Raw genomic sequence first — 24,656 nt, 5'->3', positions numbered from 1 at the left:
ACTTGGTGTCCCTCTCTTTCCTCTCTCCTGCTACCCCTGTCTTGGAAATCTGGTCTCCCCTCTTCCCTTTCCCCTTTTTATGATCCCTTTCCCTAATGAATACTGCTCTGCCTGAATCCTGTCGCATGGTATCTTTCTCTCACATGCTGTTTTTCTTAAATTATAACACTTTCCATCTTTTGGTATCTTCTATTTATTAAGGCAATGTCTGAAAATTTTGGTCCTCCAAGTCCTTCACTTGCTTGGATAGTTTTATGTTGTTTGAAGCAATTTTGAAAGCTGCTATTTCCCTGATTTCTTTTTCAGTCCAGATGCCCTTTGCATTCAGGAAGACTACTGATTTGGTGGGTTAATTTTGTATTCAGCTACTTTGCTGAAAGTATAGTAGGAGCAATATTTTGTGGATGTTTCAAGACATGGTTTCTCTCTGTAGCCTTGGCTGTGCTGAAACTTGCTTTGTAGATTAGGCAGACCTCAAATTCATGAAGATATACCTGCCTTTGCCTCTGGAGTGCTTGGATTTAAGGCATGCACCAACATCTTCTGGCCCCTGGTGAATTTTTTAGGGTAACTTATGTATACTATCAAATCATCTGCAAATAAAATTACATTGACTTCTCTACCTGTTTGTGTCTGTTTGATCGCCTTCAGTTGTTTTAATTATCTATCTAAGAGTTCTAGTAATATACTGAATAGATATGGTGAGATTGGATAAACCTTGACTTGTTACTGATTTTAGAGGAAATTCTTTGAGTTTCTGTCTCTGTTTAGGTTTATGTTGGCTATGTGCTCCATGAGGTATGTCCCTTGAATCATTATTGTATTCAGGACATTTATCATGTGGTGGTTTTAGATTTTATCAAAGGACTTTTCTGCATCTAATAAGATGCTCATGTGGGTTTTGACTTTCAGTTTGTTTAGTTTCTCAATTTATATATGCTGAATCAACTCTGCCTTTATTAGATGAAGCCAACCTAACCATAGTGCATAATCTTTTTGATGTGTTATTGTATTCAGTTTGCAAGCACTTTATTGAGAATATTTGCAAAATGTTCATACTGTAAATTGGTCTTTGATTCTCTTTGTTGGATCTTTATGCACTGTGGGTATAAGGGTATTTGTGACCACTTTTGTGCTTCTGAATACCTGGATTTGCTCTATGTCTGTTGTTATACCTTCTCTATTTTGTTAATTTAGATATTTTGTCTCTGCCATTTATATAATTTTGCTAAGGGTTTGTTATTCTTAATGATTTTGTCAAAGTACCAACTTTTTGTTTCATTGATTGTTCATATTATTTTATTTGTTGCAATTTTATTATTTCATCACTAACTTTGGTTATTTCTTGATGTCTACTGTTTTCGTGTATTATTTTTTTCTTTTTGTTATAGAGTTTTCAGTTCTGAAAGTAAGCTACTATCATGAGATCTTTTCAGTTTTTTTTTTTGTTGTTGTTGTTGTTTTTGTTTATGTGTAGGCCCTTAGTGCTATGATTTGCCTCTGAAGACCATCTTCATTGTGTCCAGTAAGTTTGGGTAAGTTTTATTTTTTTCATTTGTATTCATTTCTAGAAAGCCTATAATTTCTTTCTTAATTTCCCTCTTGATCCATTTTTTCACTCAACAGTGAACTGTTCTGTTTCCATGAGTTTGTAAGCTTTCTATTTTTTCTGCTGTCATTGATATTCAGCTTTAATCAATGGTTGTCTGATACCATGCAGGGTGGGTATTGTTTAGTTTTCTTTTATGTGATGCCTTGTGTCTGAGTATGTGGTCAATTTTTGAGAAAGTTCTATGACCTGCTGAGAAGAAGGTTTTCTGTTTGGGGAAATTATCTCTAAATACTTAGGCTTATGATCTCAGTTCCATCATTTCCTTATTTAATTTTGTCTGGATTTCCTCTCTACTGGTATGTGTCCAGTATTGTAGTCACCTACTATCACTGAGTGAAAGTCAATATATGATTTTAAATATAGGAGTGTTTCATTTATGACCTTGTATGACCTTGAATGCTCTTGATTTGGGTGCATAAATGATTAGAATATCATTTTGATGGATGTTTTTCATTGGATTAGTATGTACAATCTCTTATGATTAGTTTTTAGTTGAATTCTACTTTGCCAGATATTAAAAATGTTAGTGAATTGCTTTTTAAGTACATTTGCTTGAAATGTGTTTCCCAATCATTTTATGTTTATCCCTGTTGATAAGGCAGATTTTTGGATACAGGAGAATGACAGCCTCTGTGTTTTAAAATTCAATTTGTTAGTCTGTTTCTAGATTGAGGAATTGAGACCATTCATGTTGAGATTATTCAAAGAACACTGTTTGTTGAGTAACATTATTTTTTTCTGGTAGAGTAGGTTCCCCCCATTTTGATTTGTTAATACAGGATTATTTATTACTTGTGTTTTCTTGTGTGTTGTTAACCTCTTTTGGTTGAAGTTTTCATTCTAGTGCCTTCTGTAGAGCTGGATTTGTAGATAGAAAATTATAATTAATTTTATCATTAAATGACTTTCTTACTACAGTTACTTATTTTTTCATTCATTTATTTAGCTCATAAGTAAAGTCATGCACAATTATGATACACAATATAGTATGTTCACAATGGCATGACTAAATTAAACCAATTAACATGATATATCACACATATTCATCATTTTTGTTTTGAGAACACTTAAAGTATACTATCTCACAACTTTTAAAATATAGCATATTGTTATCAACCATATTTATCATGCTCTCAGTAGACCTCAAGACTTCACAGAGTCCATGCCTCTTGTCCAACTGCAGTTTTATATCCTTAAACCAATCATTTCCCCATTGTTAAAAGACCCACATTGAAGCCTAATAGCTACAATTCTGCTCTCTGTTCCCATAAGTTCATCATTTCTAGGTTACACATAAAATTGAAATTGTGTGACATTTGTCTTCCAGTGTGTCATTTATTTATTTATTTTTTTGGCAAGCATATAACTTTACTACTTACTAAAGATGAAATCAAATTTGCATGCACAGGTGAGCACTCACTGAAACACCTTGGATTCATCACATATTTGAGTTTCAATTAGCATATATATACATATATATATGTATATCAATAATGGCAATATGTTATGCATCAATAGCAGCAACAGCTTTTCCAGGTTCTGCAGTCATTTGAACAAAATTGTAGAGACATCCAGCACACTCCATTAAAAAAAAACAAAAACTAAACAACCAAACAAACAACAACAACAACAACAACAACAAAAAAGTAAAAAACAAAATCCCGGAAAACAGCGCAGTTCTGTTACTCTTGTGGTACTTGGCACCATTTTTTTTTTTAATTAGCTTCTCAATCATCATCTGGGAGGAAACCATTCTGAGCAACATCATTAAAACAGCTCTGATAAAGCGTGGTCACTACTATGCATCATAAAGCAGGTCCACATATGAGTGAATACATATCATGTTTGTCTTTTTGTGGTTGGGTTACCTCGCTCAGGTAACATCTGCCTGTATGCCAGCAGAGGGCACCAGATCTCATTCAAGGTGGTTGTGAGCCACCATGTGGTTGCCGGAAATTGAACTCAGGACCTCTGGAAGAACAGTCAGTGCTCTTAACTGCGAGCCATCTCTCCAGCTCCCTGAGTACAGTTACTTTTATCAAAAGTTTTGTGTATAGCCGGGCGTTGGTGGCACACGCCTTTAATCCCAGCACTCGGGAGGCAGAGGCAGGCAGATCTCTGTGAGTTTGAGGCCAGCCTGGTCTACAGAGTGAGTGCCAGGATAGGCTCCAAAGCTACACAGAGAAACCCTGTCTCGAAAACACAAAAAAAAAAAAAAAAAGTTTATGTGTCTAATAGTCGGGGCTGGTATATATGATCTCTTGGAGATGGTACAACATTTCTCTATGCAAGTATGGCTTTTATAATCTCTCTGGAAAAGTCACGTGTTATTCTAATAGATCTATACTTACATGTCATTTGTTTTTTTCCATTGTAGTTTTTAATATTCATTCTTCATTCTGTACAAGTAATATTTTGATAATTATGTCTCATGAACATTTTATTCTCTGGTACAGTCTGCGTGGTGTTCTCTGTGCTTCTTGTTTTTGGTAAGTGCGTCCTTCTCCCTAGTTAGGAATTTTTAATTCTACTATTTGTTGTATTTCTGCAGATTTTACCTGGTTTTATTCTCTTTATTCTATTCCTATTATTTGTGGATTTGGTCATTTTGAAGATGAGCTTTATAAAACACAGGACAAAGCAATGATCCCAGATATTTACTACTTCAATCTCTTTGGGAATAATTTACATAAAACCTTACAAATTCACTTATAGTAATTAAGTATGTTACACTGTGAAGTTTCTGCAAATAAAGTGAATCACTTTATTAACATAAGCTATATTTAGAAACCGTTACTTTCTTACACTTGAAATAGTCTCAATTTTCCTTAAATTTGTAATAAGGGATAAATTATTTTAATGAGAATATGTTGTCATTGCATTAGTCTTCTAAATGTAACTACTCACTCTAAACATGCAACTTCTCTATCATTAGAATACTTGATTTCTTATGTTTGCTTGATATATTCTGTCCTAAGGGAAAATAAATAATATGGTCTAAAACTTAAAAACAACCAAACAAAATTGTTATATTTTCAGAACTCATGCTTAGTAAATGCGATGGCTAACATTGGTTGGCAAATTGACCACATCTGAATCAATTAAACCCTAAGCAGTTAGTAAGACTTCTAGAGAATTTTATTAATGGATTATTTGATATAACAAAACTACCCTAAATCTGGGAACATTGAGGTCATCATGCTTACTCTACATCTGGCCAAATCTGGATGCAGCCTATGAAAAGGGACACTAAATCAGGAAACTTTCTCTTTTTCTTGCTTGCCCTCTCTTGTGCTGTTAAGTTTGTATAGTCTGCTGCTTAGATATGCCTTTGCTTGCGACTTCAATGTGGACTGAAGACCTGCTGAGACACCCAGCTTCATGGACTGAAACTTTTTGGCCTTTATATTGGGAGGCAACTGTTGTTAATCAGATCACAGTCTGTAAGTAACTCAAAAAGACAATTTCAAATTATATATTGAAAAAATCCCTAAGTGTACTCACCTTGCTTTTTGGCTTCTGTAGTTCTGCTCCTGGTTAGCTGTTTTTACTAAAAGTTGTCAACTAAGGATGTGTTTTTTGTGCTAAAAAGCTCACTCAGAGAAAGGCTCAAGCTCAGGACTGCACTGGGGTCTAGAACACCTAGTGTGTAGTTACCATCCAACTAATTAATATTTTCTATTGGCTTAAACAAATCTCTGACTAGTCTTCTCTGTTGACTATTTCACAAGAATACACCATGCATGAGCATTGTTGGATGAATTATATCTGCTACTGTGCTAATGAGAAAAGGTATGTTATTTCCAACACTGCAGACACAGTTTATTCCTGTGTCCTATGTCAAGGTTATAATTGTGTCACATTGTAGTCATTTGGTTTAGAAGATTATTTAATTTTAATATTTATAAATTTCAAAGAGAATTGGTCTGCAGATCATAGATACTAGAGAGTAATCCTGTATATAACCTAGGCTTTAATTAGGGGTATATTTATAGATACCTAGTAGAAAATCTATGTCCAACATTACAGCTGGTACAGTGTAAATAGTTTCGTCCTTTTAATCAGTATGGTAGGAAACATTGTTATAGATTTTCAATACAAATTATAACTTGTGTATTTCCTACAATGTTTGCCTCTACTGAATAAGTTTTGAGTGATGAGTTGTACTTTTTATCAATGTCAGCCTTCCTCAGTCTTAGAAGTAAGGCCAATACATGATAACTGCATTCTTACCTCACATTTTATCACTGATGTGCAGCTACTAAATCTTAAACTCAGTTCAACTAAACATTCTTATCTATAAATAAGGATAGCATGATAAGTTGCATTATAGAGATATTTCTTTCAAAGTACTTGGAATATGATGTCTTAATAAAGAGACTGATAAGATTTGCTAGAGGAAAAGCTCCAATAAAATGAATATATGTGACGAGGTGCCTTTACTATATTGACATAGTCTTATTTGAAAACTGGAGAGGATGAAAATTCACTAGCTACCAAATCTATGAGCCTGGATGTCTCAGCAGTACCAGTCTATCACTGAAAACCTGGAGAATTCCTGGAGAGCTGTACGTCTTCTGTTAACATTGGAAGTTTAAAGAATTTGGGTTCTTATATCAACAAAGAATGACAACAGCAACAACAAGATAAATGCATTTACTAGAAATAAGGAAAAGGCAGGGAAGTAAGCAGCATGGTTGGTTCATCAAAACATCAGTCATCTTTATAGTGAAACCACCCATGGAATATTCCCTTTACTCTTGGTGATAGTCTTCTCTCATTTAATCCTTCAAGAAGATACTCTTGCTGTCCTGCCTAGAGTGTTGTGCTTTGTTGATACACAACTGGTAGAGTTGACAGTCAAGGTTAATAGGTATATATATATATAATATATATATATATTATATAATATATAATTTGTGTATGTGTGTGTGTATGTGTGTGTATATGTGTGTGTGTAGCATGTGTGTGTGGATAAATAGATGATTGATGGATACATATGTCAGTAATTTGGGGGAAGTTTATATTCCTTAAATTCTGAAATGATAGTGAAATGAAACCTCAGCTTTCTAAAACAGATTGTTGAATTTGAGAAACCGAACTTTATTCCTTGAGCCAGTGATATGGGTGAAGCAAGAAATCTGACCTTTGGTTTGAGTTAAATTTCCTATTTATGAACACTTAGTAAAGACTCAATAATTGTCATAAAATACCGTCCTATTTCTTAGGTTTGGTTAATTTCAGTAGCAGAAAGTTTCCCAGAGAATGTTGAATTAAATAAAAAATAATAATAAAGCCTTCCATGTAGACTGGAAAAAAGTTCAACTAGTATTTCACTATATAAGATTAAAGTGAAAAACAATAACTAATGTGGGGATTTACAACACACACAAAATACATGCAAAATACAAAGGCTTTTTTAAGACTGGCACTTATTATTTATCATCATTATTTTTCAGATGGTGTTTTTGGTCCTCCTAGTATAGTCTCTAATATATATTCATCTTTTTTAAAAAGAATAGAAAGAAATCTTGAAGTTTGCTTGGCCATTTGTATTTGACAATGAGTTAAGCAATTCTAATTTTGCAAATAATAATTATGTGTATTTTTTGTACTACCTAACACAGTTTTAAGGACTTGACTCAAACATTTCTTAAATCCTCAGAACTGTAATAAGAAAGATTGGCTTCTGGACTAGTTGTATTTAATAAAGAATGGTGGAAGTATCATTTTTTCTTGTCTCTTGATATCAGAAATTTCCATGTCACTAGTGTGAATATGATTTCAAGAGCCCATGGAATATGCCCAAGGTTATCAAGCATGTCATCTATTTCTGTCAAGCAGAGAAATCCACTTGATTGACTTACATTACATCATATTTAAATGTCCTAGCTGGGGAAAATGACTAAATGAGCTGTTTAGCTTCTGTGAGAGAAGTTAATTCAAATCTAAGGAAGTATCACAGATGCTTTTTGGATTTTAACTGTTTGCTTCAAACAGCATTCTGCAAATAATTACTGCATTCTTCCTTAGGTCCATTTAGGAATTGAGACCATCTAACTTGCTTTTCTACACAATGCTTTTTAAACATATATTTCTTTGTTCTTTGAAAATTTCATACATATACAAATATATTTTAATCATAATCAAACTTAATATCCCCAAATACTTCCCCAAATGCATCAATTTTCCACCTCTGTGTTTTTTTATTAATTGATTTTTGTCAACCATTGAAGCCATTGAGTGCTTTCCTGGTGGTATCTGATCTGATTTGACTGATCTTTTTGGCGTGACCTTGTGTAGGTCTTCTGTAGGTAACCATAGGTGCAATGATTTGATGAGTGCAATACCCATGCCACATCCAGAAGACTGCTTTCCATCCTCTGCCTCTTACATTTTTTTTACCCCTTTTGTCACAATGTTTTCTGTACCTTGATTTGTACCTTGTGTTAATAAAGATTTAGGAATGAATATTCTTAAATACGTACTTAGGAAACAATATTACACAGTTCTTAATCTCAACATCTTGGCCAGTTAAATCTTTCATTGCCACCCACAATAGGAAATGATTTCTCTGGCCAAAGTTGAGAGCAGAAGTAATCTATAAACATAAATATTGTAAAAGCAATTTGATAATGTGCATTTAGAAAAACAACAGAAGTAGTTTCCACCTAGGGGTATCTAGAGAAATGGTGTTTGACAATGATTACCATACAAGACATGAATTTCCTCCTGTTAGGTAGGCTTCATAGCCAATCAAAATGTAGCTGGTTGTCCTCATAACCTTTATGTTACCATTCCACTTGTAGTCCTGTCTTTTCTGTTTTGTTGGTGTTATAGGATGCAGGGTCCAGTAATGCATAAGATCAGTCATGTTTTTTCTTCCCCATTGACTTGCATAGAACCTCCTGGTACTAGTCAGCACAGAAAGTTGTCATGTGAGTCCTAAGTTGATTTTCCTATATCCTGAAAATACAGTGTGTTCTATCTTCAGTAATAGGATCTTACTTGCTAGTAATGGTGCCCACATAAGGCAAGGTCAGTGGCTGTATTGTGTAGGTATCCTTGAGCCACTGGAGCCTCCTTGATCAATAGCTAGTAGGGAGTATGCTATGAATGGCAGCAAAAGTTTCACTTAATAGACTATATCTTGCAGGGAAAGTATTGCCTGCCCATGCCAGAAACCCGGGTTCAAACTCGTATTTTTATGTATTTGAATTGCTACATGGCTCGTTAATGTTTTTATTAAATAACATTCTTCAAAACTATGGAGCTGGTTGTAAAGCAGGATAACTAAGAAACCACAGATTCAATCCTTCTTAAAACACACTCATTTTTGTAAAACTCTAGAGCCCTCAATATAACTCCATTTCACCTTCTTTTCTGTATGTACTGTTCCTAGCATGAAGTAATTCTTAGAGATGTTGGGGCTATCTGATTATGAAAACTAAGCATCAAACAATTACCATTGCTTTTATTATATATTAATTCTGAATGGCGTCCCTTTTGTTTCTGATGCATAAATGGTACTGTATTATTTTTATCAGATAGGTGGACTAAGGTTCTTTTCAAGGTAATCTGAAGCTGATTCTGCAACAGATTCTTCTTTATTCCTTTAATTTTTTTGTAACTGAGGAAACAGTTACAGCCACATTATTTCCAAATACTCTTTATTCAACAATGTTATATATAACTTCGCTACGTTTCTATAAAATATATCTCATATTTTCTATACAATACCTAAAGCAAGGTAGCAATGATACAAGAAAACCTATATGGGCAACACACACACACACACACACACACACACAAACATACACACACAGTCAATATTCGACAGTGATGATGGCAGAGGAAAAATCCATGATTCACAAGGCATGTTTTATAAGACCTTTATATTTTTCACCCAAGTTTTTAAAATGGTAATTTAAGATTTAAACCATAAACATACATAACCACAGGGCACTGAAATACTAATGCTTTTGTGTGAGCCATTGGGAATCTGTATGAGGCAAAGAGGCTCATTGATCACTCCTGAGGCACTGCTATGTAATTGTGAGGCTATAAATGACCATGGTCAGGAATTTGAAACAGACGCATGTGGAGAGTGTAGTTTGCTACCAGAGGAAACTCCCCATCCACAGGTTTTGCGTAGGCTAAACTTTGAATACTATTAAAAATCTTCTTGTTTGATGACAAAGAATTGCATTTTAGATAAAGCCATGATTGCATATAAAGTCCTAGGGGATAGAAAGAATAAAAGAGATACATGGGCAACAGAAGGACACTTTGTTAGGAAAACATAGCAAGCAGGTCTCAGAGGATGTGAGCTGGAAATAACCCACACTGATTGACTGAGGGTAGAAAATGTGATTATGGTTATTAGTTTTTATTTTTTGTAAGATTCATTTTTTTTTGTGTGTGTGTGTGTGTGTGTGTGTGTGTGTGTGTGTGTGTGTGTGTGTGTGTGAGTGTTTGGCCTACATGCATACACTACCTGCATGCCTGGTGCTCTGGAGACCAAAAGGAAGCACCAGTTCCTTGCAATTGTAATTACAATTAGATTTTAGTTGCCACTGAGGTCGTCTGAAAGAGCAATCAGTACACTTAACCACTGAGCCCTCTCTCTACCAAGCCTAAGATGCTTTTCAAAGTAAACCTTCACTTTTATTATTTAGAGTGTGGGGCTCTGTTGCTAAGAGCACTGGCTATTCTTCCAGGGAACCAATACTTGATTCCACATATTGCTGTTCACAACCATTTCTAATGCCAGTTCCAGGGGATAAAATGTCTTATTCTGACTTCTGTGGGCACTCCATATATATATGGTATACAGACACACATGCAAGTAAAATTCCAATATGCATACAATAAAATTATAAGATCATTTAAAATGAGAATAATAAAACAGAGAGATCACAAAGTTCAGCAGCAGAACATATAAGTAAAGGACTTTCTACACTAGAGTAAAAAGTGCTGCTATAGGAGGTATAGTGTTAGCAAGAGATGCTGTTTTTCAAACTGCACAGTCCATCTTTCACAGTCTTTGTACAGGGAAATGATTTCATTCTGAATGAATATTCATCAGCATGCTTTATTTTTTATTTATCATTTTAAAATTTGTTTATTAGTGAATAGCTTTTTTTTTCCTGTAGAAGATTTGAGCACCATTAATCCTGGATACATTGCTCTGCACTCTAAGATCCCAGCAGTGCTACGAAAGGAATAATTGAAAGTCAGTATGTCAAAATAGTGACAGCTTTGCAAATAAGGTAATTGAATTCATGGAGCCATTACTGCTAATGGCTACATATGATTTTCTAAAAAGATCTGCTTTTAACCTTACCCACAACTAGGAATTATTTTCTCATGCTTTCCTTAGCTACACATCTCAAAAATGTGGCTAGTCAGAAAATGGAGTGAATAAGTTAATGAGATTTAAGATGAAGCCATTCCAAAGTATAGTCCTTTTGGACATAATGACAGAGAGCATAATAGAAGGAGTAAAATGATTTAGATACCCCTAACTTACTCTTGAAAAACTGCATGGAATAGGACTAATTTTAATGAGAAGGATTCTAAGAAATTAAGTTGAGATACTACTGTAGAATAAGAAAGGTGAGCTAAAAATTTCATGAGAGTCCCACGCAAATATGAGGAAGACTAGATGAACCAACCAATTTGGAATCCACATACTAAGAAATAGTACCTATGAGGCTAAGCATATTTAACATACATATATTGATTTAGTTTTATTACCTATTGCTGTGATTAATATCCTGACTAAAACAAGTTAAGGAAGAATTTGTTAGGCTCAGAATTTCTTCATTACAGAGAAATCACAACAGCAACAACATGAGAAAACTGGTCACAATCAAGTGCAGAAAGCAATGAATTTATGCATGGACATTAGCTGTAGACTGAAATTCTACATTCCTTACCACCCAGAGTGCCCTGCCCAAAGTCATAGTATCACATACAATGGGCAAGTTTTCCTCTTTCTATTAATGTGATCAAGATAATATCCCAAAGACAAATCCATGGGACAAAAAGTCTAGACAAACTTTCATTGAGTCTCTTCCCAGGTGATAATAGATTGTGTCAAGAAGAAAATTAAAGGTAATTATAACGTACACATACAAACCTCCAACACACACACACACACACACACACACACACACACACACACACACACATTTAAGAGAGAAAAAGAGACAGGCAGAGACAGAGAAAGACAGGAGAGATCATTGTACTGAGCACCATTTTATAAAGAAATAAAATTCCCGGCCTTCTGGTGCCCTGCTCAGAGCCTCCTGAGGCCTGGGGACTATGCAATGGGGAACTCATCCTGGCAGTATAGCCCATCCAGTGACTGCCAGCTTCCTGGTCCTGCCTCTAACACAGCAGGAGATAAGCTTGCACCTGTTTCCACCCTTCCTATGGCTTGGAATCCTGAGGCTTGGGGCCTGCACACAGGGGAACCCATCCTGGCAGAACAGACAATTTAGGGTCTGCCAATGTCCCAGTACTAGTCTCACTTCCACCCATGGGAAGAGGAGAGCCATCAGAGTATTGGACCTGCTTGCAGCCACCGGAAGGGAAACATGGACCTGTACACACCAGGAGAGGAAGAAACTCTACCTGCACCAACTGGAAGAGGGGATGGGAAGAATACAATATAAAAAGACATTCAAAAACAGAAAAAAAAACAATATGACACCACCAGAGTCTAGGGACTCTACACTAGCAAGACCTGAACATCCCAACACAGATGGAGCAGATGAGAATGACTTTAAAAACAACTTCATGAAATGATAGAGTCCCTCAAAGATGATATGATAAAATCCCTTAAAGGAAAAGGGAAGGAAAAGTATACCAAAATTCAAGAAATTAACAAATCTCTTAAACAAACTAAGAAAAAAAAAAGCAATCAAACAGATGAAGGAAACAGTTCAAGACCTGAACACTGAAATAGAGACAATAAAGAAAACATAAACTGATGGAATTCTGGAAATAGAAAAGCTAGGTAAGCAATCAGGAATTACAGATGCAAGCACAACTAACAGGATAAGGGAGAAGGAAAAGAGAATCTCAGGTGTTGAAGATACACTAGGAGAAATAGATTGATCCATCAAAGAAATTCCCTAACACAAAATATCCAGGAAATATGGGACACCATGAAAAGACCAGACCCAAGAAAAATAGGTATAGAAGAAGGTGAAAAAAAAGCCACCAAAAGGGTATAGAAAATATATTCAACAAAATCATACAAGAAAACTTTCCCAGCCTAAAGAAAGCCATGCCTATGAAAGTACAATAAGTTTACAGAACACAAAATAGAGTGGACCACAAAAAAAATCACCTTGCCACATAATAACCAAAACTCCAAACATACAGAATAAAAAAAGAATATTATGAGCAGCAAAGAAAAAAAGGCCAAGTAATATATAAAGGCAAGCCTATCAGAATTACACCTGACTTATCCATGGAAACCCTGAAAGCCAGAAGGTCCTGAATAGATATTCTACAAACACTTAGAGACCACAGATGCCAGCCCAGACTACTTTACCCATCACAGCTTTCAATCACTATAGATGGAGAAAACAAGATATTCCATGACAAAACCAGATTTAAACAATAAATATCCACTAATCAAGACCTACAAAAAATACTGGAAGTTCATCAAAATTCCAACCCAAGGAAGTTAACTACAGCCACAAAAACATAGGCAATGGATAATCCCATTTTACCAACATCCAAAAGAAAAAGGGGGTAGAAATCCACACACAACATCACCACCACCAACAAATTCAAAACGAACAAGAATGACCATCAATGGTCATTAATGTCCCTCAATATTAATGGTCTTAAGTCGCCAATAAAAAGACACAGGCTAACAGAATGGATATGAAGACATATCTGCTGCATACAAGAAACACACCTCAATTTCAAACACAGATAGTACGTCAGAGTTAAGTGTTGGAAAAAGATTTTCCAATCAAATGGACCCAGGAAACAAGCAGGGGTAGCAATCCTAATATCTAACAAATTATACTTTAAATGAAAATCAATCAAAAGAGATGAAGAAGGACATTTCATATTTATCACAGGAGAAATCCATCAAAATAAAGTCTTCATTCTGAGCAAGTCCACTCTTAGGTCTATCCCAAAAGATGCACATTCATACAACAATAACATCTGTTCAATTATGTTCATAGCAGCATTGTGTGTAATAACCAGAATCTAGAAACAACTTAGATGCCCCTCAACTGAAGAATTGATAAAGAAAATGTGGTACATTTACACAATGGAGTACTACTCACTGGAGAAAAAAAATTGGAATGCTGAAATTCACAGGCAAATAGATGGAACTAGAAGAAACCTTCCTGAGTGAAGAAAGCTAGTCGGAACAAGACAAACATGGTATGTACTCACTCATATATGGATTTTAGACAAAGGAATACCACCTACAATCCACTCCGCCAAATAAGCTAGGAAAAAAAGGATGACCCTAAGAGAAAGGGAAAGGGACAAGATCTCCTGAGCAAATTGAGCATGGAGGGAGCATGGGGGAGAGAGTGTTAGGAAAAAGGGAATGGGAGAAGAACTTTGGAGAGGAGGACATTAGGAATCAGGATGATTGAGTCAGGGGAAGAATAGAGGAGAGCCAGATAAGAGATACTATAATAGAGGGAGCCATTGTAGGTTTAAAGAGAAATCTAGCACCAGGGAAATGTCCAGAGATCTACAAGGATGACCCCAACTAACAATCTAAGCAATAGTGGACCAGGCTTGAGAGACCAACAGAAACAGTGTTCTAGAACAAGGGGGAGCTCATGGACCCTAGACTGATAGCTGGGAAACCAGCATAGGACTATTCTACCACCCATGAATGTGGATGTTAGTTTGACTATATGGACAATCTCTGGGGCATCTGGTAGTGGATCAGTATTTACCCCTAGTACATGAATGAACTTTGGGAGCCCACTCCACATAGAGGGATACTCTCTCAGCCTAGATCCAAGAGGGAGGGTCTAGACCCTGCTCTAAATGTTATGATAGGCTTTGAAGATGCCCCATGGAAGACCTCACCTTCCCTGTGGATGAGACAGTGGATGGAACAGGGAGTTGTTGGGGGGCAGGGGAGGGGGAGAGACAGAAGGAACTGGGATTGGCATGTAAAACAAGCTTGTTTCTAATTTAAAAATTAATGAAAAAATAAAAATTTCAAATGTATTATTCTATCTCACTGTTGGCTCTGACTTGGGTTGCTTACAGCATAAATTTATGACAGCTGCACTATTAATGTTTTTGATGAAAATCTGTGACTATGCATAATAGTTCTATTTGTATATATTGTTATCTGTTGCTATGTTGGTTACAATGTTACTGAATCTTCTATGCCAGAGTCTTTGTTCAATTTATGCTAGCAGTTTCAGACTGAGCTTATAACTGCTCAATATAAGTACTAATACATGTGATTATCTTAAACTCTGAAGGACACCATCCTTTTTGCCTTTTGGTTATTTAACAATGTCTTGGGATTATAATATTTAGTGTTGGTCACTAATATAGTTGGAACTACCACTATGGCCATTTGTGTATTATCTTCCTTTAAAAAAATAGTTTCATTTTTATTCCTCCGTGTGTGTGTGTGTGTGTGTGTGTGTGTGTTTGTACGTACATGGACAGATTCTGCAGGGGCCAGAAAACGGTGTTGGGTCCCCCGGAATTGGAGGTCCTGGTGGTTGGACAGTGCCAATATGGGTTCTGGGAACCACACCATGTCCACTCCCCAGAGCAGCAACTACTGTTAACTGCTGAACTTTCTCTCCATACTTTGTATTTGTTTTTGAACCACTTTCCATTAGTTTGTTTTCTTCTGTCTTTTTGTTTCTTTGTTTCCTTACATGTTAATCTGAGGCATCATTTTTCTGCTACAAATATAAGACTTTCCAAAAATACATTGGCATGAAATACTTCCTCCTAGCAGAGGCCATTGTTCTCTCTAAGATACAACTTTTAATGAATGAATGAATGTTCTTAATTTTAATACATCACAGTTATATATTCTTAATTTTTTGACATGTAAGAAATTGTTTGATTTAGGTACAGAACAATCTCCTTTCTGCCTTTTGTAATAAGAAATTGTCATTCTGGACTGATCTACTAATAAACTGAAGCAAAACCAGTGATGATATAATATTTATTATATATTAAAGTTTGTTTAAGGATTCATAAAGCAAAGTCAGCCACAAGCTATAGAGGTCAGACAGTGGGGATATACAGCTTTTATACCAGCAGCCATAGAGCTAGGCTGTGGTGGTACACGTCTTTAATCCTAGGATTCATGATTAAGAGGTGTCTGGAGCCAAGTACAATTCCATTAGATAATTATGGTCCAAACCTCAGGAGCTCTGGTCTGCATTGTATTGTAGATGCTCGCTGATTTGCTGTTGAATGGAATAGCCTCACTGAAGAATATCGCCTAGTTTTGCAGCTCTACTGAACTAAGCATTTGAATAGGCCTGCACCAGCGCAGAGGGCTAAATCCACGTGAGGAGTGTGGTGGACCAATAGTTACAAGATATCAGGTGGAGAGGTCTGTAAGAGGAGAGACAGACGGCTGAGAGATGTTGAGAGATCTGCTGATGGGGTCTAGGGAAATGGAAGAGTAACTTTCTCAGGGTCAGGAAAGAATGCTTAGAAAGCAGCCAGGAAGATGCTGAATAAAGGAGAGAATCTAGTTTTGCAGCATGGAATTTAGAGCTCTCTAAAGATGACAAGACGCCTGTGTCTGGTCTTTATTGCCTTTGGGCTGCCAGGAATTTCCAAATCCATGCTCCCACACTCAGCCTGAACCTCATGGCTTCTGTGGTTTGGGGCTGAGACATGCCGGGCTATGACAAAGAGGCAGATGTATCTCTGTTAGTTCAAGGCCACACTGACTACACAAAATTCATTCAGTCCTAAAAGAAACAGCTCACACAAAGGTTATCTTATCACATGGGATCATAAGCCTTTAATCCCAGCACTAGGAAGGTGGAGACAGGAGTGATATGGCTGGGTAGAGAAAGGAATAAAAGGAGGAGTCTGGATCTGACTGCCTTTGCCTCAGAGGATTCATTTCAAGAGGATTTAAACAGGATTGCCATTTTAGCTTGCTAGAGCTAAGATCTACTGCTTTGGCTCCTTTGTTTCTCTGGATCTTCAGCTTGAAGAATGAGCCTCAATATCTGTCTCTGGGTCTTTTATTTTTCATGCTACAAAAACCTGTTAGGAAAAGAGAAATATTTCAGTAATATATAAACATATGTTATTAGATAGTTTAACTTTATTTTAAATGATATCAATAACTACTGTCCACTCCTATGTAAGGAAGCATACCTTGGAACAAATTGTTTTATCACGGCTGAAGTGATTTGTGTTCTATACCATTTTATCTGCTTCAATATTAGTCATATACATACATACATGCATAAATATAAATAAAATATATCTGCTGATATTGATGATTGATGTGGCTTTTAAATTCAGCTGTATTTATCAATATTAGGACAAATCATTTGATTGGCTTCTCTGTGATTGCCTACACATTTACTCAGGAAAACTCAGACTGCAAGAAAAATTAAAAACTAGAGTTGCTTTTTGCTATATTCAGAATTACCAACAGAAACTAAAGAGGAGAAGAAGCCAAATAGAGAAGAAAAAGGTGTGATCTACTAAACTTGAGAGAGCAGGGAAATAGTTTTCAATCAATTATGATGATCCCTTTCCTGTAGCAACACAGCCATATTATCATAAAATGCATATTCAACCATCTGCTTAAAGAATAAAAATATGTGTTCTATCCACAGCTGCTGCAATAAATGTCATCTGCGAATTTAAATTGGAGTGTTCACATTATTCTTGGCTATCATATAAAATAAACGAATTTTAAATTTAAACAAACATGTCCAGATGACATGCACCATTTACAGACATATTTTAGAAACATTAGGAAATTTCCTGGCAGAATATAACCTCCAAATTTTATTCCTAATGTCTTTATGTCCATAAGTTAAAATGAAACCAATCAAGAACAATTTCCTATAAAGCTGGGATTTATTCTATTGTAAGAATTCTGTTTAAATACTTTGTTCCATCCTCAGCACTAAAAAAGCTATCAATAATTCATCAAAGTTCACCATCTTCCTGAAAGCAGATGAATAACCAAATTATCCAAGTCATTCTCTCCCTAATGAGTTCCAAGGAGGTGTCCCCTCAAGTGTTTTGAGTAAACTTTATATCATTTTATTACACATAATTGAAGGTGAATTTTCCTGATACTTAAACTAAATCAATTGCATTATTAAATTTCATGATACAGATATATAGGTATATATTTACAATATATATATATATGTACATATTAATTTACTTTATAATATATGAATTCTATTCATTTTTATAGTAATTGTGAATTATCATCATCACTCCCAGTTTCCCTTCTGGACTGTCTACAAGATGTACATTAATTTTGGGAACTTAATTTTATTTTTAAGAGCATTTGTCATATTTAGACTAAACAAATTAAACAAAAGCTATCAAGGGAATTACTGAGTAGATAATATCTACCATAAAGACATGGGCATTTCAGGATCTATGGTTTACGCAATAACTTCAACATAGTGGAAAAGCAGACATCAGTATGAGTAAGAAGACAAAGGTGGATATATTCTTAAGGGTTCCAGATACTAGAGAAGGGAATGAAATGACTCTAAACTTGAACAACTATATACATTCACTAGTTCCCTGACACCTGGGCTCTTTTATAATAGATCTCAACAGAAACATGACAGATGAAGAAATAAAGGCTTCACATTTGGTTACTGAGAGTTACTTATTTCCATGGTTTAAGAAAAGAACTTTACCAAGAGTCCAAAAGCTAGGGAATTCAGGAATTCAAGAAATTTTGTTTATATAAAATAAATATCATGTTTTAATAAAGAAAAATTACAGTTATTTGCAGTGAGATGGGTGTCATTTTGTCTATGAAACAAGCATTTCTTGAAAGATAAGTACCATATGTTTTCCTAAATGTCCACCTGAAAGTAAAACACTGAGACTATGGAGGAACTGTGTCTAGTGGAAGGAGACAGTGGAAATAGAGTTGCTGGAATTGATGGTCTGTGTTGTATAGAAGACAAAATTATCCCATGTAGTCCTTTCAGTTGCTTGTAGGCCAGGAGATGATGAAACATAGCTTTAATCCCAACACTCGGGAAACAGACGCAGGCCTATCTCTGTGAGTTTGAGGCCAGCCTGGTCTACAGACTAAATTTCAGGCCAGCCAGGTCTACACAGAGAAACCCTGTCTTGGAAACAAAAATAAAGTAAAGAAAATGTTTGTTAAATAATATTAAAAATGCCTACATATTATATTTTTCATTTAGAAAAATATTAGAAAATTAGTTGTTCTTATAAAATGGGCATTTTCAAAACTCATTTGAATTTTATTAAATTAGTCCCATTGCATTTTCAAAACCTGGGTATGAATCTAAATAAGATGCTAAGTATATCTAAGATGTTAGAGGCATTTGAACATATAAAAAGAATGAAAATGCTACTGTTCTTTTTTTTTTTTGTACTTTATACTTCAAGTTTTCTGACTGCTTAAATGGAAGAAATCTGTTCTATGGAAACTGTGATCAAACAATAATTAAAAGAATGGTTGTCATTATATATAAAGGTTGAAAACAGTAGATGATAGTCTTAATGAGCTCACATGTGTTGTAGAGCAAAGAATTTAAATGGCCACCGAAATATTATTTTAAACCATCCAAGTCAGGCAACCAACTGTGTTGTGCTTAGCTCTTTTTTTCAACTTTTTTATTTGAATTACAAACAGGATTGTTTAACATGACAATCCCAGTTCCCTTTTCCCTCCCACCCTACCCCCCCCCCAACTAAAACCCTATCTATCACATATCCTTTCTGCTCTCCCTGGATAGTGAGGCCTTCCATAGGGTGTCATCAGTGTCTATTGTATCTTTTGGGACAGAGCCTAGGCCCACCCCTGTGTGTCTTGGCTCAGGGAGTATTCCTCTATATGGAATGGGCTCCCAAAATCCACACCTGTGCTAGGGATAAGTACTGAACTACTACAGGATGTCCCATAGATTTCAGAGGTTTCCTCTAAGAAACCCATGTTCCTGGGGTCAGGATGAGTTCCATGTTGGTATTCCAGCTATCAGTCTGGGGAGCAAGAGTTCTTAGATGTTCAGGTCAACTGTTTCTGTGAGTTTCACCAGCCTGGTCTGGATCCCTTTTTCTTTTCACTCGTCCTTCTCTGTGACTGGATTCCAAATCAGTTCAGTGATTAGCTATGGGTGTCTGCTTCTACTTTCACCAGCTGTTGGATGAAGGTTATAAGATGGCATATAAGACATTCATCAATCTCATTATCAGGGGAGGGTATTTAAAGTAGCCTCTCCTCTGTTGCTTAGATTGTTAGTTGGTGTCATCTTTGTAGCTCTCCAGACCAATCAGCTAGTGCCTGATTTCTCCGTAAACCTAAAATGTCTCCTTCTATTATGGTATCTCTTTTCTTGTTTTCTTCTATTCTTCCACCTACTCAACCTTTCTACTCCCTCATGTCCTCTGCATCCCTCCTCTTCTCCCCTTCTCATTCTCTAGCTCCATCCCCCCTTCCTGTGCTCCCAATTTGCTCAGGAGATCTTGACCCTTTCCCCTTCTCAAGGGGACCACATATGTCTCTCTTAGAAGCTAATAAACTAAGGAGGACCCTAAGAGAGTCATACATGTGCTTCACTCTTTTTCTGGTGAGTCTTGTACTGTGCTGTTAAAGTATAATAGTTTTACCTTATGCCCTAAAAATTTCCTGCATAATTTTCATTTGACATAATATGAGTAATGTTTAAAACATAAGTACTTTGTGGTCATGTGCCATGGGGAGGAACACAAGAACTCAGTAGCATACCCCATTCAACTACAGTAGAGTCTGGGAAATAAGGCCAGATGAGTACCCAATAATAAGCTAAATAGAATTTAGCTGGATTCTTAGCAACACGGACATTTCTGCCAAACCAATGAGGAGTCCTTAAATGCTGGAGGCCTTGCTCCATAGTTGTTTGAGGACTTGGAATGGATGTTTGGAGTTGATACTAAGAAGAAATTTTGACCTCCTATTGTTCCAACAGGGACTCTGAGTAGCTTGATCCATATTTATACAGTTTCAATGGTTTGCATGAATTTTACAACCAGCTTTTACATCCCAAGTTTCTAAAAATGGTTACAGTAATTGCCAGTTTGTTCCTGCCTCTTCCATTTCTGTCTACCAACTCTCCCACTAGTTGCCATTAGCTTTTTTATCTATATTTCTGTTGTCAGAAGCATTAGCAGTTTTGTAAGCTACAAGTGAACTTTTCTAACTAGGCACATCTACTGTAGAAAAATGTGTCCAGTTGGCAACACATGCAATTATAGCATCATGCATGGTGAGAGCCAGTGTGGTTTTTTTCTTGTGGTTAATATCAATATCTGTGCCATGAGTTCTCATGAACAACTCATGAGCCAAAGCTGGATCAATCAATCCTACATTTTGTACTGCTCTGTTTCCTCTGGGGACATGCCAGGGTTTTCCATTTATGCTATAGGCACCATAACCTGGAGACATACTTTTAACAGTTGGCTCTGATTCTCCCTTGTCCTTATGTCTCTCTCTCTCTCTTAATTTCTTGGAGTATTGGCAGAGTTATTAGAAATAAAGGAACAAAGTATTTCTATGAGTCTTCTTTATTCCCTGTTCCTTGAATGTTCACATTAACTACTGATATCATCTATTTAATAGCATATGCCATCACAGAGCCTTCACTCAGTAGCTGATGGAAACAGAAGCAGAGAACAACAGCTAAGCACTGAGATGAATTCCTGGAATCCAGTTGTAGAGGGGGAGGAGTGATAAGCAAAGGGGTCAAGACCATGCTGGGAAAAACCCCAGAAACAGCTGATCTGAGCAAGTGGGAGCTCATAGACCCCAGACAGATAGCCTGGAAACAAGCATAGGTCAGGACCAGGCTCCCTGCATGTGACTGTCAGTTAAGGGGCCTGGGGACCCTGGTAATGGAACAGCATTTATACGTAGTATACAAATGGACATTGGGAGCCCATTACCCATGAATGGCTCTCAGCCTTGACACACAGGGAAGGGCTTAGGCCCTGCCCTAAATGACGTGACAGAATTTGATGATCCCCATAGAACAGTCCTCACCCTTTCTATGCAGCAGAAGAGGAATGAGATGGAGGTCACTGGGGGGCCATGGAAGAATGGGAGGGAAAGAGAACTGGGATTGATATATAAAATAAGTTTGTTTCTAATTTAAATTAACAATAGCATTTCTTTAAAGCTCTTATGGTTAAAACCATTCTTTCCAGAACATTTATACAAATAAAAATCATTAAAATTCATGATACTGTGACTCACTCAGGCCAGCAGTATGACTGCATAAAGAAAGCAAGAACACTTAACACATACACTCCCAGGGTCATGTCCAAAATTATGCAGGGAACTACCCACAGGATCTTGCCAAGTGGGTCAGGGGCCTTGGCACAAGGAGGGCCACTCTTCCTATTTTCAGGAGTTGTCATGCCCCCAACCCCCATGAAGGCATATGGTTTCCCCCCCACTTTAGGTTTCAAATAACACTTCTAAATGCAAATAGTTTTACTTTCCAAATAGCCTAGTAGCTAGTAACTGATAGAGGCCTCAGGTGTAAAAGCAGACTTTCTATAAGATTGCAGATGATCTTGCTCAGCCTTATTGGTTAACACAAGGAAAATCTGTTAGATAGACCGTCATCTAAGATAGTTTGCCTTGCCATGGGCAAACAATTTCAAGAAGGGGAGACTGTAGGAGAACTCTTTACAGCTAGAATAATTTCCTTTGGCCCAAACTCCTTATTTATAAAGGATTGTAGCTAGATTTTTTTCCCCTGACAGACCTCTGAATTTCCTACTAGAGAGAGGCTCCCCTTGGCTCTGAGTGCTAATAATCACAGTTCTATTGGTTGAAAGGCAGACACTGGTTTGTTTCTGTCTTTAGTCTCTTTATGTTGTACCAGAAATCTAACAGCACCCATGACCCTTCATTCCAAGACTGGTTTACTCCTGCATCATAGTTATTTATTTTTTTATTTGTTTGAGGATTTTGTGTTCTATTTTTGGATTTATTTATTTGCTGCTTTGAGTTTCATAACAGTTTCGAAACTCAGCTTCGAGTATGTAAAGACAATATTGCCCTGCATATTCTTTAGTGTTGACTTATGCAGCAGAAAGGATTGAAAATGTGCAGTATTGAACTGTCTTCATCTATTACAGAAGCCTTTACAATCTTGTGGATCATCTTATGTTTAAAGTCAGGTATTATCTTCCCCTCCATCTAGGCTTTTACCTCTCATGTGTGTGTGCTTTATAGGCAATGCCAGGCAATAAAAATATATATGGGAAACCCAAAATGACATTTTTTTCTGAAAAATTAACAACCTCATCATCACATAATTGCTAAGCACTATTAGCATGCCCTTATCCTAGCACTCAGGAGGCAGAGGTAGGTGGATCTCTGTGAGTTGGAGACCAGCCTGGTCTACAGGAGCTAGTTCCAGGACAAACTCCAAAGCTACAGAGAAATCTTGTCTCAAAAAAGAAAAACAAAAGAAAGAAAGAAAGAAAGAAAGAAAGAAAGAAAGAAAGAAAGAAATTGTGTCAAATCTTTTGAACCCTTTGACATACAATGATGTCTTGTTTGAAACATATGCTAGGGCAATAGTAGCACAAAGCTTGTGGGAGTTTCTAACCAATATCTGATTTGATTTAATGGCCCGCCACTTGATGGGATAGGACCAATATCTACATTGGTGGGATGCCCACAAACTTGAGACTAGATAACTCAGAGACTATTAAACAAAACAAAAGAACAAATAAAAACAATTAGAATGACTCCTAATTACATTCTACTTAACTCATGCCTTGCTCAGCTATCATCAGAGAAGCTTCCTCCTACAGCAGAAGGGAACAAATTCAGAGAACCAAAACCAGATATGACGCAGAGAATTAGAGACCTTGGAACATTCATTCCTAAACAGGGAGTGAAAGAGGAGGCATAATGCGTGTAAGAGGAAGAGGGGATGGAAGACAACAAGAGAACAAGTTCCTATCAATCAATTCAGAAAGGATGATATAAATTCACAGAGACTGAGGCAGCATGAACAGGGCTTGCACAAGGTTTTCTCCAGATGGGGTCCTAGAGATGATAAAAACATGCCTTCATGCATGCCTCCATCCCTAACTCAGAAACGATCTCCAAAAGACAACCTCTTGCAAGTGAAAATTTAGCTTCATCTGAGGGAATCTCACTGGGGAACAAAAGGCTACTCTTAAGGGTAGGCTGCATACCCAGTAGTAGCTGTCCAACAGTTAATGAACTCAATGGCGTTTATGGAGGTTCCTTCTCTCAAATTTTGGCCATGACTTTTCCTTTTTTAAAAGTGGAATTCTTAAATCAAACTTCACTGTTTCAACATATATTTCAATTTTTACTGTTCAGACTTCTGAGCTTACAAATGAAGGCATACAATGCAGAGCAGTCACAGAGACTGAAGAGATGTTGCATGGGTGCCTGTGAAGATGCTGAAGATATTATAAATTCCTTAGCATCAACAATTACTTAAAACCAGGGAAGCAGTGGATTTTGGTTTATAAAGATCATTTGAATGCAAGGGTAGAGGGACAGAAGAATTAAAATGATCCCAGAAGAACTGTATGTCTAATCAAGAGGCAATGAGATAAAGACTGAGAAATATTAATGGTTAGAGCAATACATTTTGGAACTAGTCTCATTTTCTTAGTGTACACTGGTTTTTTTCACATTGTTAAGAGTTTTATGGTGTTTTTATGCATTAAAACCCTTGAATAAAGTATCCAAAATTATAATAGATTTAATAAACAGCTATACTTTAAATTTAACTTTGTGGTAAAAATTCCAAGA

The sequence above is a fragment of the Cricetulus griseus genome (genome assembly GCF_003668045.3).
Source record: "Cricetulus griseus strain 17A/GY chromosome 1 unlocalized genomic scaffold, alternate assembly CriGri-PICRH-1.0 chr1_0, whole genome shotgun sequence".
Lineage (NCBI taxonomy): Eukaryota > Metazoa > Chordata > Mammalia > Rodentia > Cricetidae > Cricetulus > Cricetulus griseus.
The sequence above is the reverse complement of the archived record's forward strand: the minus strand, read 5'-3'. Positions refer to the sequence as shown.